At 36.5% G+C, this 16,196-nt stretch overlaps 1 pseudogene across 1 annotated transcript; it reads right to left on the reverse strand.

The window, feature by feature from the left end:
- Window positions 1–15,262: 15,262 nt before the first annotated feature.
- LOC100345754 (large ribosomal subunit protein uL6 pseudogene) lies at window positions 15,263–15,966 on the reverse strand (annotated as a pseudogene). The gene has a single exon (XR_016231286.1). The product of XR_016231286.1 is annotated as a large ribosomal subunit protein uL6 pseudogene (transcript).
- Between the last annotated feature and the right edge of the window lie 230 nt (window positions 15,967–16,196).

Below are 16,196 nucleotides of genomic sequence, written 5' to 3' on the forward strand. Positions count from 1 at the left end.
AAAATATAATTATGCCGAAGACTCATCTATTTGTTAAAAAAAATACATAAAAATACCTGTATATAAATCTAGTAGCAAATTTTCTGGAAGGAAAATAAACTATTGTTGACAGGAATCCTAATTAGTATAAACTGGATTTGGATGATAGGGAAATTCCATATACCTTGTATATACTTGCTAACTTTTTTAGTTAGGTAGATGATAAAGTGATAGATAATTATCAGGATTATCAGGTATAAATTTCATAGTTGAACAATTCCAACTTTTAAAATAATGTAAAACAACTTTGAAAAATAAACCAAGTCTGGGAGCTGAATCTAAGTGAAATTTCTAAATTGTTTGCATGCCTCAAAACAAACATTTAAACCACAAGCTCATTTATATTATGGGAGAAAACCTATTCAAATGTAATCATATTTAGTTGCTTTAAAGAGTTTATTTTCACTGTGCTTCACAAAATAGCTTCCAAGTATAAGAATTTTTAATGGGAAAATACCCTGCCTATTGCTATTCAGGTGTCTTTTCAATAGGTTCATGCCATAATTGGAAGAATGTATGCAGTTAAGTAACATTAAACTGATTGCACAACCTTCAACAAAACAGTACTAAATTATTACAGCCATAGCTATAGCAATAAACATGCACAAGAATTTGAATTTCCATGTAAGATACTCTAGTTAGGAACATAAGTGGTTTCATAGCTTAGTTCTCTTTAAAGTAATGCTGGTATTTTGGATTCTGATGCAGCATAGAAAGGAAGCAGACATTGATGTGGCTCAAATAACTTCAGAAGATTTGGGGAGCCACGATGGATTAAGTAGGATAAAAATTAGATGTGAGCAAGTTTAACCAGATACCAACAATTGTCATTTTGAACAAGTCCTTTTTCTAACATTGATTTAATTATTAGTACATGTTTTTGAATGTAAGATAATAATATGGTCAACAAATAATCTTTGAGTACACCATTTCATGACATAAAATCACTTAGGTTCTAGAAATACACATAATCATAAACAACATAAACTCACACACAGTCCTTGCCCTCACTGATTCTGACAGTCTAGATTCTCAACAAACATTATATAACAATTACAAAAAATATTATTTTGAAGAGACATAGAAGTGTGGTATTTGGGAAGATCTACCTGTTCTTGGGAGTCTAGAAGTCTTCTGGATGGAAGGGACATTCAGGAACACATGCAAATAATATGTGAAAGGGATTGAACAGGTGGATGGACTGGAATGGATCAGGAATTGGTGAGTATGGCACAGAAGAGATTGGGAAATGAGACCACTCCCTTTCAAGCATAGAAATCTGGGGAAGATAAGGACTAGGTGACAATGGAGACATAGCAGTGCCACCCTTCTACCAACATCCTCACTCCGAACTCGGAGACATTTGCCTCATCTGTATTATCTCCCAGTTCTGTGTGAATTATTGACTGCTTGTGAGACACTTTCTAGACACTTCAGTACTTGTGTTTCCTTTATATTTGTTCACTTTTTCCAGGGCTGCTGAAGCAAATCTAACTCAGCTGCTTAGATAGCAACAATTTACTGTCTCACAGTGCTAGAGGTTGGAAGACCAAGACCCAGCTGTCAGCGGGCGTGGTTCTTTCTTAGGCTGTGAGGGAGAAACTTTTCCATTTCCTGTCCAAGATTTGATGTTTTGATGGTTTCAGGCAATCTTTGATGTTTCTCGCTTGTAGCTGCATCAGTCACCAGTATTTACCTTCTCTTCACATGCAATATGTGTGTGTGTGAGTGTGAGTGTGTGTGTGTATGTTTGTGCTGTTGAGTCTAAATTTGTCTTGCTTATGAGGACAGTAGTCATCCTTGATGACAGTCGTCATCGTTGATGATCTCATTTTAACTTGATTATCTCTGAAAAGATCTTACCTCTAAATTATGTTATGGTCAATGAAGGTAGGACTTCATCATATCTTTCTCAATATGACACAGATATACCCATATAATGTTTTTTTTTTTTTTTTAATTTTTGACAGGCAGAGTGGACAGTGAGAGAGAGAGAGAGACAGAGAAAGTTCTTCCTTTTGCTGTTGGTTCACCCTCCAATGGCCGCCGTGGCCGGCGCGCCGTGGCCGGCGCACCGCACTGATCTGAAGCCAGGAGCCAAGTGCTTTTCCTGGTCTCCCATGGGGTGCAGGACCCAAGCACTTGGGCCTTCCTCCACTGCACTCCCGGGCCATAGCAGAGAGCTGGCCTGGAAGAGGGGCAACCGGGACAGAATCCGGCGCCCTGACCGGGACTAGAACCTGGTGTGCTGGCGCCGCAAGGCGGAGGATTAGCCTATTGAGCCACGGCACCGGCCTCCCATATAATGTTAAATCTCATTTTTTCTGTGAATATTGGTGTTTCCCATAAGTAAAGAAAGATATTTATAGGATATTTTAATGCAAAGGGTGCTAGTGGTAACTACCAAAAGGTTTTACTGAATGGATGAAGGAATTCAGGGTGACAGAAAGATAGGTGTCACAATCCTTCATTATGGGAAACACATCTTTATCAGAACTGCCTGGATTTCCCTTGTTCTGCCCCATATTTTCCATGACAGCACAGAAACTCTCTTCCATTCTGGTAAAAATCAGTTTTGAACAACTGCTATATCATTGTGATGCACTGTAAGCATTTTAACAATATTTATTAAAAACAATTGATTTTAAGTACAGTTTTAAAATTATAAAATATATAATGACTTGGAAGATATCAACCTGGTTTTTTATTACATGCTAGTTAAGGACTATTTTGTGTTCTGCATTTGGAGTAATATAGGAAATTGATGGTCTTCTAAGAAAAAAAATAAAACTTCTCTTTATATCTAAATGCAAAAATAATAATTGTGAAATTCATATGGTTTTTTCAAGCTTTTGCACTCTGTTTAGAAACCCCTTGGGGGGCTCTATTTTATTCTCTAAAAACTATGTTGAAGTTCTACTTCCTTATTTCCTCAGAATGTGGCTGTATTTGGAATAAATCATTGCAAATATAATTAGTTAAGACAAGGTCATAATGGAATAGGGTAGGTTATAACTCCAATATGTTCTTAGAAGAGTAGAGTTGCAAGGGGGAAAATGGCCTTTGAAGATGAGAGAAGAATTCAGAGCTATGCTGTAACAAGCCAGGGATGGGGCTACAAAAAGTTCATAGACACTGCTAACACCTTGATTTTGGACTTCTAGACTCTACACTTGCCAATTAATATATTTGCAATGTTTTCAGCTACCCAGTTTGTGAAGCCCTGCTACAACTCCTCTAGAACACTTTCTGTACATTCTGTGACAGTTCATTTTATACATTGATCTTAAGATACATTGTTTATGGATATATGTTTGAAAGAATCTCCAGAGATTAGTATTTGAGTCAGCAGATTGAGAAAGCAAGATCTGTCCTCATCAAACTAGGTAGGAATCACACCATCCCTTAAGAGCTGCAATGGAACAAAAAGGCAGAGGAGGGACCAGTGTTGCGGCACAGTCAGGCCAATGCTTGGGATGACAGCATTCCTCACTGGAGTGCCAGGAACTTCTGATCCAGCTAATGTGCCTGCGAAAAGCAGTATATGATGGCCCAAATGCATAGGCCCCTGACATCCATATGGGAGACCTGGATTGGGTTCCTGTTTCCCTACATCATAGCCCAGACCTGTCTCTCACGCTCTCACTCTCACTCTCACTCTCTGTTCTGCTTTTCAAATAAATAAATAAATACATTTTTAAAGAAGCATCGGAAGAGTAAGCAGTTCATAAGCTGAACATCCATCTTCTCCTGACCTCAGAAATAGTCACTCCTGGTTCTTAGGTGTTGGGTTCAGGCTGAACTACATGACCAACTTTTCCAATTTGCCAATTTACAGACAGAATCAAGTCAAGTCTTGTCTCTACAATTGCATGAGCCAGTTCCCATAATATATCTCATATATCTATGTGTAACCTGCCTGTTCTATTTCTTTCCATAATAGTAACAATACCCCTTCTGGTTTTTTTTCCTTTTGAAAAATTTTTATTCCTGGATTCAGAGGAAATTTCATTCTTCCTGTGGAACCTTTTTCTCACCCCACTACTCCACTGACAAAGGCATTCTGTAACCCCTGTTCCTTCTCTGCCTTTTTCAAACATTTTCAGCCAAACTCATCAATTTGAAATATTTTTAGATATTGGTGTGGTGGCCTCTATTCTGAACTCTGGTTCTTCCCTGGTCGGATATTTGTTTGAAGCCCTAGATATTTTTCACCCAATTTTGATTAAAATTATACTTGATGTTTGAGGTCACATATGTCAAGCTAATATTTGATGATAAAATTTTAATGATAATATATAAGAAGCTGCTCACACAAGTGCTTTTGGTCATGCACAACAATGCATTATCCATTATCTTCATGTACAAAGAACGATAGTGAATCCTAGCAAATATTTACATGGCAGTTATCATAAAATTCAAGTGAAATCTGTATATATTCATTTCATCCATTTCTTTCTTCTTAACAATCTTTTTTCTAAAAGGGAGGAAGACATTTTCCATAATATAGAAATATCTGAATAATTTAAAGTAAAATAATTTTTGATGTTGAGATTTTTAATGTCTGTTTTAGAAAACTGCAACTTTTAGAAAGATAGAAACTTTATTCAAATGAACACATTTTAATTTGCATATAGTATTGTTTTTTCTCACCACTTACGGATAGACAACGCAACAGTTCTTGTTTTGATTAATTCAACTATTCTAAAGACCCTGAGTATTTTATCTTATGTTCTGTTTTCCAAGTGAAGTAATTGTGGCTAACAAATCCAAATTTGAAATACAATGGTGAATGGAAATTTTTTATGATATTATAAAGTTTGAGTTGTAATGAATTTTCATTATGTACAAGAAATTTACTGCATTTTCAGCAAATATTTTCAAAATAATTGTATAAATGACCACATGAAAATAAAAGTAAAGTACTATTAAATGGGAAAATAACACTTTTTAGGTAAGCAAAAATATATTTAAATTGTTAAGCAATTACTTAATTTTTGCTAGTATTTCAAGGATAGTTAAACAGTTTGTGAAAATGGAACTAAAAGATAATTTTGGTGCAAAAGTATTTTCAAATCCATGCATGATATGGGTCTTCAAAATGTGTATTATGAAAAATATTCATATATTTTAAATCACAATCATACAGCCTACAATATGCTTGAGTCTTGCAGTAAATTAACACAAGCTGTTAAAAATGCAAAATAGGAAGAATGACAAATTGTGTTAGTTTTGAAACCTGATTCTCTATGATGAACATTAATCCAATTTAAGATCATGTAGCTATAGTGGGTAACAGAGAAAATCTATTCTAGGAAAAACAGAGCATGCATCAGCATATGCAGCCAGCAATCATTTTGATTCTAAATGATAGAAATCCGATTGGAACACAGGAATTTATAACTCACATAGCAGAACCATAGGAATCACAGAATAGAGGCATTTCTCAGAAGTGAAAGAGAACAGAGAAGGAAATCAAGTGTTGCTCATTCTCTACATCTTCATCTTGATGTTTTCTTTCCTTTTCTCTCATTTTTATGACTGTCTACTGCTGATGAGCTTACTCTTTGTGGTGAAGAAATGTGGCATTGGCAACTCACATTTCAGCTTTACTATGCAAGGGGAATTTCACAGCTTACTTTAGTCCTCAGTTTTAATAAAATGTCCTAGAGGAATGCACATATTAATCTGGTTTTGCTCAAGTGTCCCCAAATATCATTAGTTGTTGTGCCTGATATTGGCAATTCCCTCTGCCACAACATAGTTACAGTCATGGAGGAAACAAATCCCTGATATAAGAGGCTGCTATGCTGTTCCAGGGGCACTCAGAAATTAAGTAAATTCATCAATCTAGGGCTCCCAGCTAGAATCTGACCATCATTTATAAAATGAAAAGTAATCTACCAGATTCTACAAAATTCCTTATAACACAGAGTAGAAAAACTACAAAAGGGTTTCTGTGTATGTGTTTATGTGTGTGTGTAAGTCAGAGAGAGAGAGCAAGAGAGAGAGCGAGAGTGAGAGAGAGAGAAAGAGAATGAGACTAATTTTCATAATGATTCTAAAATTGATCATTTCATCTTTCTTTTTAGAAGATAATATGCAGTAGTTAATTGTTTAGACATTCAACCTAGGTTTTTGGGGTCTTCTGTAATAAATGTATGTTTTAAGACTACTGGAATGATGAAAATATAAGTGATGATAAAGGAGTCACTCAAGATAAAAAGAAGATTACATGCATACCCAAATGCAACATGTTCATGAATCTTAGAAACATGTCTATCTCATTTTGGTAATAGAATAGCATAAAATTATGAATTTAGTGTATTTAATGAATTAAATAACATTTGAACATCAGAAATGTAGTTATGAATTATACTCTAGTAATAGATAAAATGAGAAATACTATAACATTATTGAAAATGTGTGGACAAATATTTATGAATTGACTCTGATTTCTTAAAAATCAAAATCTAAAGAAATTCTGTCATGAGAAAACATCAAACAGTGAGATATGTACTGTAAAATAACTGACCAATATTTTCCAAGATCATCTCATTGTGAAAGACAAGGGAAAGATGAGGCTAAGGATATATAACTATGTTTAATGTGACCATGGGATATAAAACTGATGAAATTCATATATGCACTATTGTTTAGTTAATAATGTTGTACCAACGTCAATCTCCTGAATGTGGCAACTGCATTACCATTGCATAAATGTCATCTTTGCTGTACCCTGGAGGGAGGTTACACAGAAACCTTCAGTGTCTTGTTCCAACAGTTTGATAAGAATGAGATTATCTCAAAATCAAAATTAAAATAAAGAAGAAACAAGCGAATGATGCTTGCTCTCGCTCCATTTTATACACGGGAATTGGAGATCCCAGCCAGTAGCTGCTCACAAGGAAAACAATTGAAAGTTGTTGGGGAAGTTAAAGAAGGAACAAGACTCTAATCTGTAATGAGAATGCTGTCTACATCTGGTGACTATCGACATTTTGGCTATGATGTCGTTGCATGGGTGTCTTATGTCCACTGGATGCCAGAAGCTGCCACCCAAGTGTGTTTGACAGCAGAAAACAGCTGCAGACTTTTCCGATGTTCTCTGGGCTACAAACATCATCTCCAGATGAGAATTCTGTTCTATATGAAGATCAAAGAAAATTGTTCTTAGAATAATAGGGAAATCAACCAAGTTTGCTAATAAAATATCAATATTAAAAACTAGCTGTGTTCCAAATACCAGCAGAAGCTGAAAATGTAATTCAGGAAAAGCATAGAATTTACTATGGCAACAAAACTTAACAGCTATCTTAATAACAACTATTAAGAATCTAAAAGTGCTGTGGCATAGTATCCTAAGCCTCTGCCTGCAATGCTGGCAAAGCATATGGGTGCTGGTTCGTATCCTAAATGCTCCTCTTCCAATCCAGCTCTCTACTTATGGCCTGGGAAAGCAATGGATGTACCCATATAGGAGACCCGGAAGAAGTTCCTGATTCCTGGCTTTGGATCAGCTCAGTTCTGGCCATTGCAGTCATTTGGGGAGTGAACCAGTGGATTGAAGACCTTTCTCTCTGTCTTTTACCCTCTGTAACTCTGCCTCTCAAATAAATCAATGAAATCTAAACAAACAAACAAACAAACAAACAAAACAAATATAAGATATTTATGGGAATTTATGGGAAAAAGTGAAATATTTTTGAAGCAATTCAAAAAGACCTTGATAATTAGAGGAACATTCTTGTTTACACATAATTACTAAAGATAAAACAATTTTAGATTACCATAAAATTACCATAAATTAATATATAAAATCTATACAATTGTAAAGAAAGTAACAACCGAGTTTTTCATGAAACTTGAAAAGCTAATTTACAGTGTTACAAGGAAGTACAAAGGATTAAGATATCGAAGATGTTCATAATATATGCTATTCAAATCCCAAAATAAAAAGGCCATATTAAATACTCATAGTAATGTAGTGAAATAAGGGGAAAAGATGGACCACATGGTATTGTTGAAACATAGGAACTTGAGATATGAAATAGATATGTTCAATAGTCACTTATTTGGGCTACTGGCTACTCATAAAGAATAACCTAAGTATAAAACACGTGTAACCTACTCTAGGTGGCTAAATAAAAAAAAGAGAAAACCAAAAATGTTCATTTTCAGATGAAGAAACAGCCTTATTGATTAAGCAGAGTGGATATTAAATTAAAAGTACATAAAGTATCGATGAAAATTAATATATTGAAGACTGTACATCAGTCTTGTAAACATTGGAAAGATTGCTTCAGACCATTTGAAAAGACTTAAAATGAATGGTTTACACACAATGCAAAATTAAACATCATCAAAAGTTATAAATTGATACTTCATGAAAATGGAAATAAAATATATAATTTTGCTAACAACTAATGAATTAAACATTAAAATTGGCCAGTGTTGTGGCTCACTAGGCTAATCCTCCACCTGCGGCACCGGCATCCCGGGTTCTAGTCCTGGTCGGGGCTACGGATTCTGTCCCGTTTGCTCCTCTTCCAGTCCAGCTCTCTGCTGTGGCCCGGGAATGCAGTGGAGGATGGCCCAAGTCCTTGGGCCCTGCACCCGCATGGGAGACCAGGAGGAAGCACCTGGCTCCTGGCTTTAGATGGGCGAAGAGTGCAGGCCGCAACGCACTGGCCATAGTGGCCACTTGGGGGATGAACCAACTAAAAAAGGAAGACCTTTCTCTCTGTCTCTCTCTCTCAAGTGTCTAATTGTGACTGTCAAAAAAAAAAAAAAGATAATCAATTAAAAAACATTAAAATTATAGTGAGCAATAATTTCATAACCAACCGATTGGAAAACTTGGAGAGTCCGAAGTTGCCAATGTTGAATTATACAGATAACAATGTGTAAATTGCAAACATTCCAGGTAAGTTATTGTAAGAACTTCACATATTAACTTGTTAGTATCAAATTAACTTGATAATACACAAAACTGTAAGTAGACATTTACTCTCCTAGGATATTATTTGAACATCTCATATAAGTCTTTAAGTTGGGATTCATAAACTCTCCTTTTAGAATGAAAATTAACTCACTGATGATATTGATATATTTAAACTTTGTGATGCAAATTTCTTATAATCTATTTTATTAAATTTTATTATCACCATAATGTTGTCTTTGAAAACAGATTTTGGATGCTTTCTTTTAACCCTCTTTTTGGAACAATTTCAATTACAATGAAGTTATCCATCTATTTGACATTTGTAGTTTCACTTTTGCCAGAGTATAGAAAATACTTATATTGTATTTATTAACATAATTTCTTGTGATTTATCTAATATACTCTATAGACGTATTTTTCAGCTTGACTTTGCTTTTTATTTCCACTAGCTTTGCTTAGTGAGTGGTTTATCTATTCATTTTCTTTTTGCCATTTGTGATTTCACACATCATTGATTTTTCTATTATTTCTGATTTTCTGTTTTCTCGTTCATTAATTTTAGCTGTTAGATTATTTTCTTTTCTTCCTCCACCTTTCTTTTTTCTCTCTTTGTTCTGTACTTTTCTAACTTTTAAGTTTAACTCTCAATAAAATTTTGTCTCCTCTTAATGAATATAGTAAATACTTAAAGCTACATATTCCCCACGTTAGAGTACAATATGATGATTCCAATGCATATATTCAGTATTAATATTTTCTTTGTGTTGTAAAATCTTGGTTTTGATTTTTGCTTATTTAAATACTTTTAACATTTTCTTAGTGTTTATTCCATTTTTATTATTAATTTCAAGTTTTACTGTTCTGTGATCAGAATATGTAATTTTAATTTTGATAAAATATTAGTGTCCTTCGTAGTCAAGTGATTAAGATTCTGTTTTGTATCTCTTAAAAGAAAGTTTGCTATTCAGCCGATGCCGCGGCTCGCTAGGCTAATCCTCCACCTGTGGTGCCAGCACCCCAAGTTCTAGTCTCAGTTGGGGCACTGGTTCTATCCCGGTTGCTCCTCTTACAGTCCAGCTCTCTGCTGTGGCCCGGGAAGGCAGTGGAGGATGGCCCAAGTGCTTGGGCCCTGCACCCTCACAGAAGACCAGGAGAAGCACCTGGCTCCTGGCTTTGGATCGGCGCAGTGCACCAGCCATAGTGGCCTTTTTGGGGGGTGAAACAATGGAAAGAAGACTTTTCTCTCTGTCTCTCTCTCACTATAACTCTGCCTGTCAAAAAAAAAAAAAAGTTTGCGTTTTATTTTTATTTTATAGATTCTGGAAAACCACTTCAATCTCTCTTATATTTACCTGCTGATTTCTATTTTATTGTTCTATGCCTCTGAAAATATTGTCTTCAAAATTTCTTTGTAGGTATGGGTGCTTGACCTAGTGGTTAAGCTGATGCAGACACCTATGTAGCCCATCAGGGGCCTCAGTTCAATGGCCACTCCTGACGTTAAGATTCTGGTAATGTAGTCCTGGGAAGCAGAGGTGATAACTCAAGTAATTGGTTAGGAAGTCATGTGGGAGATTTTTATTGACTAATCAGCTTCCTGTTTGGCAACATCCAGCTCCTGCCTTTGCAGGCATTTGAGGATTGAAGAATTGAATGGGAGCATGCCCTGTCTCTCTGTCTCTGTCTCTCTCTTGTCTCTCTGCCTCTCAAATAAAAAAAAAATTAACATAAAAAAATTCACCAGTGGTTGGCACTGTGGCTTAGCAGGTAGAGCTGCCACCTGTGGTGCTGACAGAACATATGGGGGCCCATTCAAGTCTCAGCTGCTCCATTTCAGATCTAGCACCCTGCTAATCCACCTGGGAAAGCAGCACAAGATGGCTCAAGTCCTTGGGCCCCTGAACCGACAAGGGAGACTCAGAAGCTCCTGGCTCCTGGCTCCTGGCTTCAGATCAGCCCAGCTTTGGCCCCTGTGGCCATTTGGTGAGTTAACCAGAGGATGGAAGATTTTTCTCTCTCTCCCCTTTCCTCTCTCTCTCTCTAACTCTGCAATTTAAATAAATATTTTTTAAAAAAGTCACCAGAATAAAATAATTTTTAAATTATTATTCACAAACCTTTAAAGTTCTCTCATTTGCGTCAATGTGTATATATATATAATATGCATATAGTTTCATGTATAGTTTTTTCATAATGCACTTTTACCATGAACTATTTATAATCTAAATTTATAAATATCTTTACACCAATATTTATATCTTTATTCCATTTTCCACATACTGTTTGAAGTAATATCAACATATATACTTATATACATGTTTGTGCTTTTTTGTGATACAAGTACCACTGACCTCCATCATTCTGGAAGCATATATTTATTTTTGTATTTATATTTACAGGAAGGAAAGGTCATTGAGGTTATCTGAGGTTATAATAATATACTTTTTTTTGACAGGCAGAGTTAGACAGTGAGAGAGAGAGAGACAGAAAGGTCTTCCTTCAGTTGGTTCACCCCCCAAAATGGCCACCACGGCCAGCGCGCTGCACCAATCCTAAGCCAGGAGCCAGGTGCTTTTTCCTTGTCTTCCATGTGGGTGCAGGGGCCCAAGCACTTGGGCCATCCTCCACTGCCTTCCCGGGCCACAGCAGAGAGCTGGACTGGAAGAAGAGCAACCGGGACAGAACTGGCACCCCAACGAGGACTAGAACCCAGGTAGCTGGTACAGCAGGCAGAGGATTAGCCAAGTGAGCCACAGTGCCAGCCATAATATACCAATTTTTAACAAGTATTGATCATCTTGTGTATTCCAGGTATGATTCCAAGCAATGTGATTGTTTTGTTTTGTTTGATTCCATTATCAATAGATAATTATATATATATATATATATATATATATATATATATATTTGACAGGCAGAGTGGACAGTGTGAGAGAGAGAGAGAGAAAGGTCTTCCTTTTCCATTGGTTCACCCACCAATTGCTATTGCGGCCAGCAAGCTGCGGCCAGCACACTGAGCATATCCAAAGCCAGGAGCCAGGTGCTTCTCCTGGTCTCCCATGTGGGTGCAGGGCCCAAGGACTTGGGCCATCCTCCACTGCCTTCCAGGGCCACAGCAGAGAGCTGGACTGGAAGAGGAGCAACCAGGACAGAATCCGGCGCCCCGAGCGGGAGTAGAACCCAGGGTGCCGGTGCCGCAGGTGAAGGATTAGCTTAGTGAGCTGCGGCAAATTTAATCTAGCAAAATATTATTACTGATGCAGCTTAAGGATTTGAAGATTAACATGAGGACTTCAAGCAGAAGTCATTTTAGGGTTAAAATATATCATCCTGGTTGCTAAATGACAGCAACAAAACAGATCACAGGGATTTAAGGCAAATACACACTACAGATTTTTTCCCCTAAGGACAATCAAGAACTTTCATTAGCTTTAAAATGATTCTGAGAAATACATTGATGAAAATAATTTTAAGAATAGACCTTTCTGTATAGTGAATGCTCATGAGATCAACATGAGTAGCAATGGGGAGAAGAGTACAAATGCTATTGCCATGTTCTGTGCAGGTGATAATGGTCAGGACGTGGGTAAGGCACACAAATGCAAGGAAGCTATTCACATGGATGTAGGAAAGGCAGGATATGAACACAGAGAGAATTCAGGAGTTAACAGCAATAAATTGAGTGAGAACCTAATTTTTTTTTTACAATACAAAAGACCAGGAATTGGAGACCTATAATAATTATTTTCTAGACCACTTAAAATATATGTGACTGTGTGATTCAAAATGAAATCTTGGGGCTGGTGCCGTGGCTTACTTGGCTAATCCTCCGCCTGTGGCGCCAGCATCCCATATGGGCACCGGGTTCTAGTACTGGTTGCTCTTCTTCCAGTCCAGCTCTCTGCTGTGGCCCAGGAAGTCAGTGGAGGATGGCCCAAGTGCTTGGGCCCCTGCACCCTCAGGGGAGCCCAGGAGAAGCACCTGACTCCTGGCTTCGGATCAACATAGCTCCGGCCATTGCGGCCAATTGGAGAGTGGACCAATGGAAGGAAGACTGACCTCTCTCTCTGCCTTTCTTCTCTCTGTGTAACTCTGACTTTCAAATAAATAAATAAAACCTTAAAAAAAATGAAATCTTAAGTAGCAAGTCTGACATGAGTTGTAGTTCTTAAAACTGATCTTGAACTTCACTCCTGTTCAGGTGATTCCCACCACAGTGTGATATCTTTATAAAGCTCTAATGGTGGGGAGAGTTTTCCTTTCTGTCTGAGGAAATGTTACATTTCATGCTTTGCCCATCATCTCATTCAGTCACATTGTTCTATTTATTTACATCATAGGAAATATTTTCTTGCATTGTACATTTCAATGTATTTCTGTAAGTCATTAAAACCCTGTTAGAATTTCTGAAAATTAGGTTCTGGTACAGCCACAATAAGCTTTAGAGTTATCAGTTTAAGATAATAAACACTGTATGCATGTATGTTTTGGAGAAAAATAAGGATTGAAGTAGCAATGTATAATGAAGGTCTTTAAGGACTTAAATTACATGTGAACAAATACTTCAAGGGCAACCCACTTCATATTTACTTTTGTTTTTAACAATGTTATTTAACACGTTGGAAATGGAAGATATCTTTAACCTTTTTTCATGTTAACAAGTCATTTTACAAAGATTTTTGTGTTACCCTTTTAAGCAAAATTGATACATAGGAACTAAATATTACTACAATTAGGTAGCTTTTTAACTAAAACATGTCAAATGTGTACGACTATTTGACAATAGTAATAAGGAAGGGACATTTTAATAGATAATGACATCAAGAGTTTTATTAATTTCAGTAGTTGGTATACTGTTTATTACTTTAATAGATTAGATGAATAAAGCTATGTGTTATTATCCAATCTTATTTTAATATAATTTGGCTAAGATAGTTATGAACTTTCTAAACATTTTTGCCCCAAAATACTTATAATTGTGGATGTATTAATGTATATTTATATACCTGAATGAGAATTAATATTCCAGTTAATAATTCACTGAAAAAATGCAAAAAGAATGCTTGCCAGTGCTTTATTTAGATTTGCTAACACAAAGATGTCTGTATTCCCTAGAAATAATGCAGTAATATGAAGCAAGTCAAAATAATGGCCCAGTTGGGAAAAGATAAAAGCAAGGAAGAGGTGATGGGTTTCTGAGAATACGATGCTTTCTAGGGCTGGAATGTCCCCTCTGATTCATATACAGGTGTCCTGCAAGACAGGCAGTGCACATCGACATGCAAGAAGCACCTCCTCCTGTTTTAAACATCTCAAATCAGAATCGCAAAACACATCTCCACATCCACACTGTTGGATTCCCTCTTAATTCTGTGTTGCAGAGCCACTCTAAAGCCCATCAGAAATATTGGCAGTACATCTCTCCTTCCTTTAGCTTTCTGTGATTCTACATCTATATGTTTCTCAACACTTTATGCTATTGTTCCCAATACCACCATTACATATTGTGATAATACTAGTTGCAAATAGTTACCTAACTACAATTTCCATTTGAACCTTCAATGACTTGATATATATCCTAATTAGCCCCAGGAGCAATTTGAAAATGCAAATCTAATCACTGCATTCCAGCGTCTACTCATTGATTTTTGGATAACGTTAAACTTGATGTGGATCACCAGGTAGTTCATTATTAGAGTGGTTCTACTTACATTGCTGGCTTATTCATCTTCTCAATTTACCACTCTTGGATGAACCTACGAGCAATATAGAGGATTGTTAAGCTTCTAAAAAAGTTCAAATATCTCTCTCAATTTAGAATGTTATGATAACTGTACAGATAAGGGTTAGAGCAAAAGAAGTAGATGTTATAATCTACAAATCAAATCTTCACATGCAATTATAACAATAAGTAAAATATGAGCTAATTTGCCAAAACATTGAATTTGTGTTATTCATCTATATGTTTTATCAACTTTTAACTTACATTATTGATAATTTTCCTCAAGTTAATCATGCAGATTACTTTTGTGATTTACAAGCTGAAGAAGATGGACAGTATATTACTTAGATGATAAAATCAAATATTTGGAGTAGGGAAGTTAATACCATGAGGCTTTGTACCTCAGCAAGGAAATTGGAATAAGAAGTAATTCATTACAGTGAGTAAAGTGGGAAAAATAAGTCTTTAGTAACTTAAAGATGTCAATGAATTCCTGGAAGACAGAATGCAAAAGGAGTAGAAGGAACTGATGAATGATACTTTGAGATTGGTTCAGATTTTTTTTTTCTCAAACAATAATCTTTTATTGCATTATTAAAATACCACAAGACACAATCTGGGTTCTTGTTTCTGTAGCCGGATAACTTTTAGGTCTTATTCATCAGCCTGTTGAACTGTTCCTTTTTCAGAGACATAGATACCATCCAAAAATTTTCTGATATCTTTATTTTTAACTGTTGTTGCTTGCTGAATCAAAGCAGCTGAATTTGAAGCAAGTTCAATGTCATTTCCTTCAAGCACTAATTCATCTTTCTGGGCTTGAGACACTGAACAGGCAACACCTGGCCTCATCCGAACCCTTCGGATGTACTTTTCACCCAAGAAATTTCTAATTTCAACAAGAGACCCATTCTCTTGAATAACCACGTTGATGGGGAAGTGAGCATACACTGACCTCATCTTGTAACGGAAGCCCAGTGTAACCCCCTTGATCATATTCTGTACGTGACTACAGATCGTGCGAACAGTTGCCAGTTCCTTTCTATTTCCCCACCATTTGTCAACCCGGAGCCTCTTCTTTTTCTTTCCCAGGAGACTGAGTTCCACATTGATGTGATTGAAGTCCCTCCGCAGGGTTCCTCTGGGCCCCTTCACAATGACTGTGCGCCCCTTCAGACTGATGTCGACATTTTCTGGGATGTCGACCGTCTGATTGCTGAGAATGGTCTTCATTCTCGCAGTAGATGCGGCAAAAAGCTGGTTCAGATATTTTAACTTGCTGTGTGCTGGCTTTTTTTTTTTTTTTTTTTTTTTATCCTGTAAACATTATTCAGCTTTGTTCTGGGAGGCAGTTTAGTTTCTTGGGAACAATTTGGCAAATTTGTGTCCTGACTGTAAGTTTTCTCAGCATAATTTTGTCTCCCTACTGAGGCAAAACATGCATTACTCTAGCCCAGTCTCCAGGTTTTCACTCCGGCTGATGAGAATAGG

Source organism: Oryctolagus cuniculus, chromosome 3, assembly GCF_051225735.1.
Source record: "Oryctolagus cuniculus isolate XC-2025 breed Fujian yellow rabbit chromosome 3, ASM5122573v1, whole genome shotgun sequence".
Taxonomy (NCBI): domain Eukaryota; kingdom Metazoa; phylum Chordata; class Mammalia; order Lagomorpha; family Leporidae; genus Oryctolagus; species Oryctolagus cuniculus.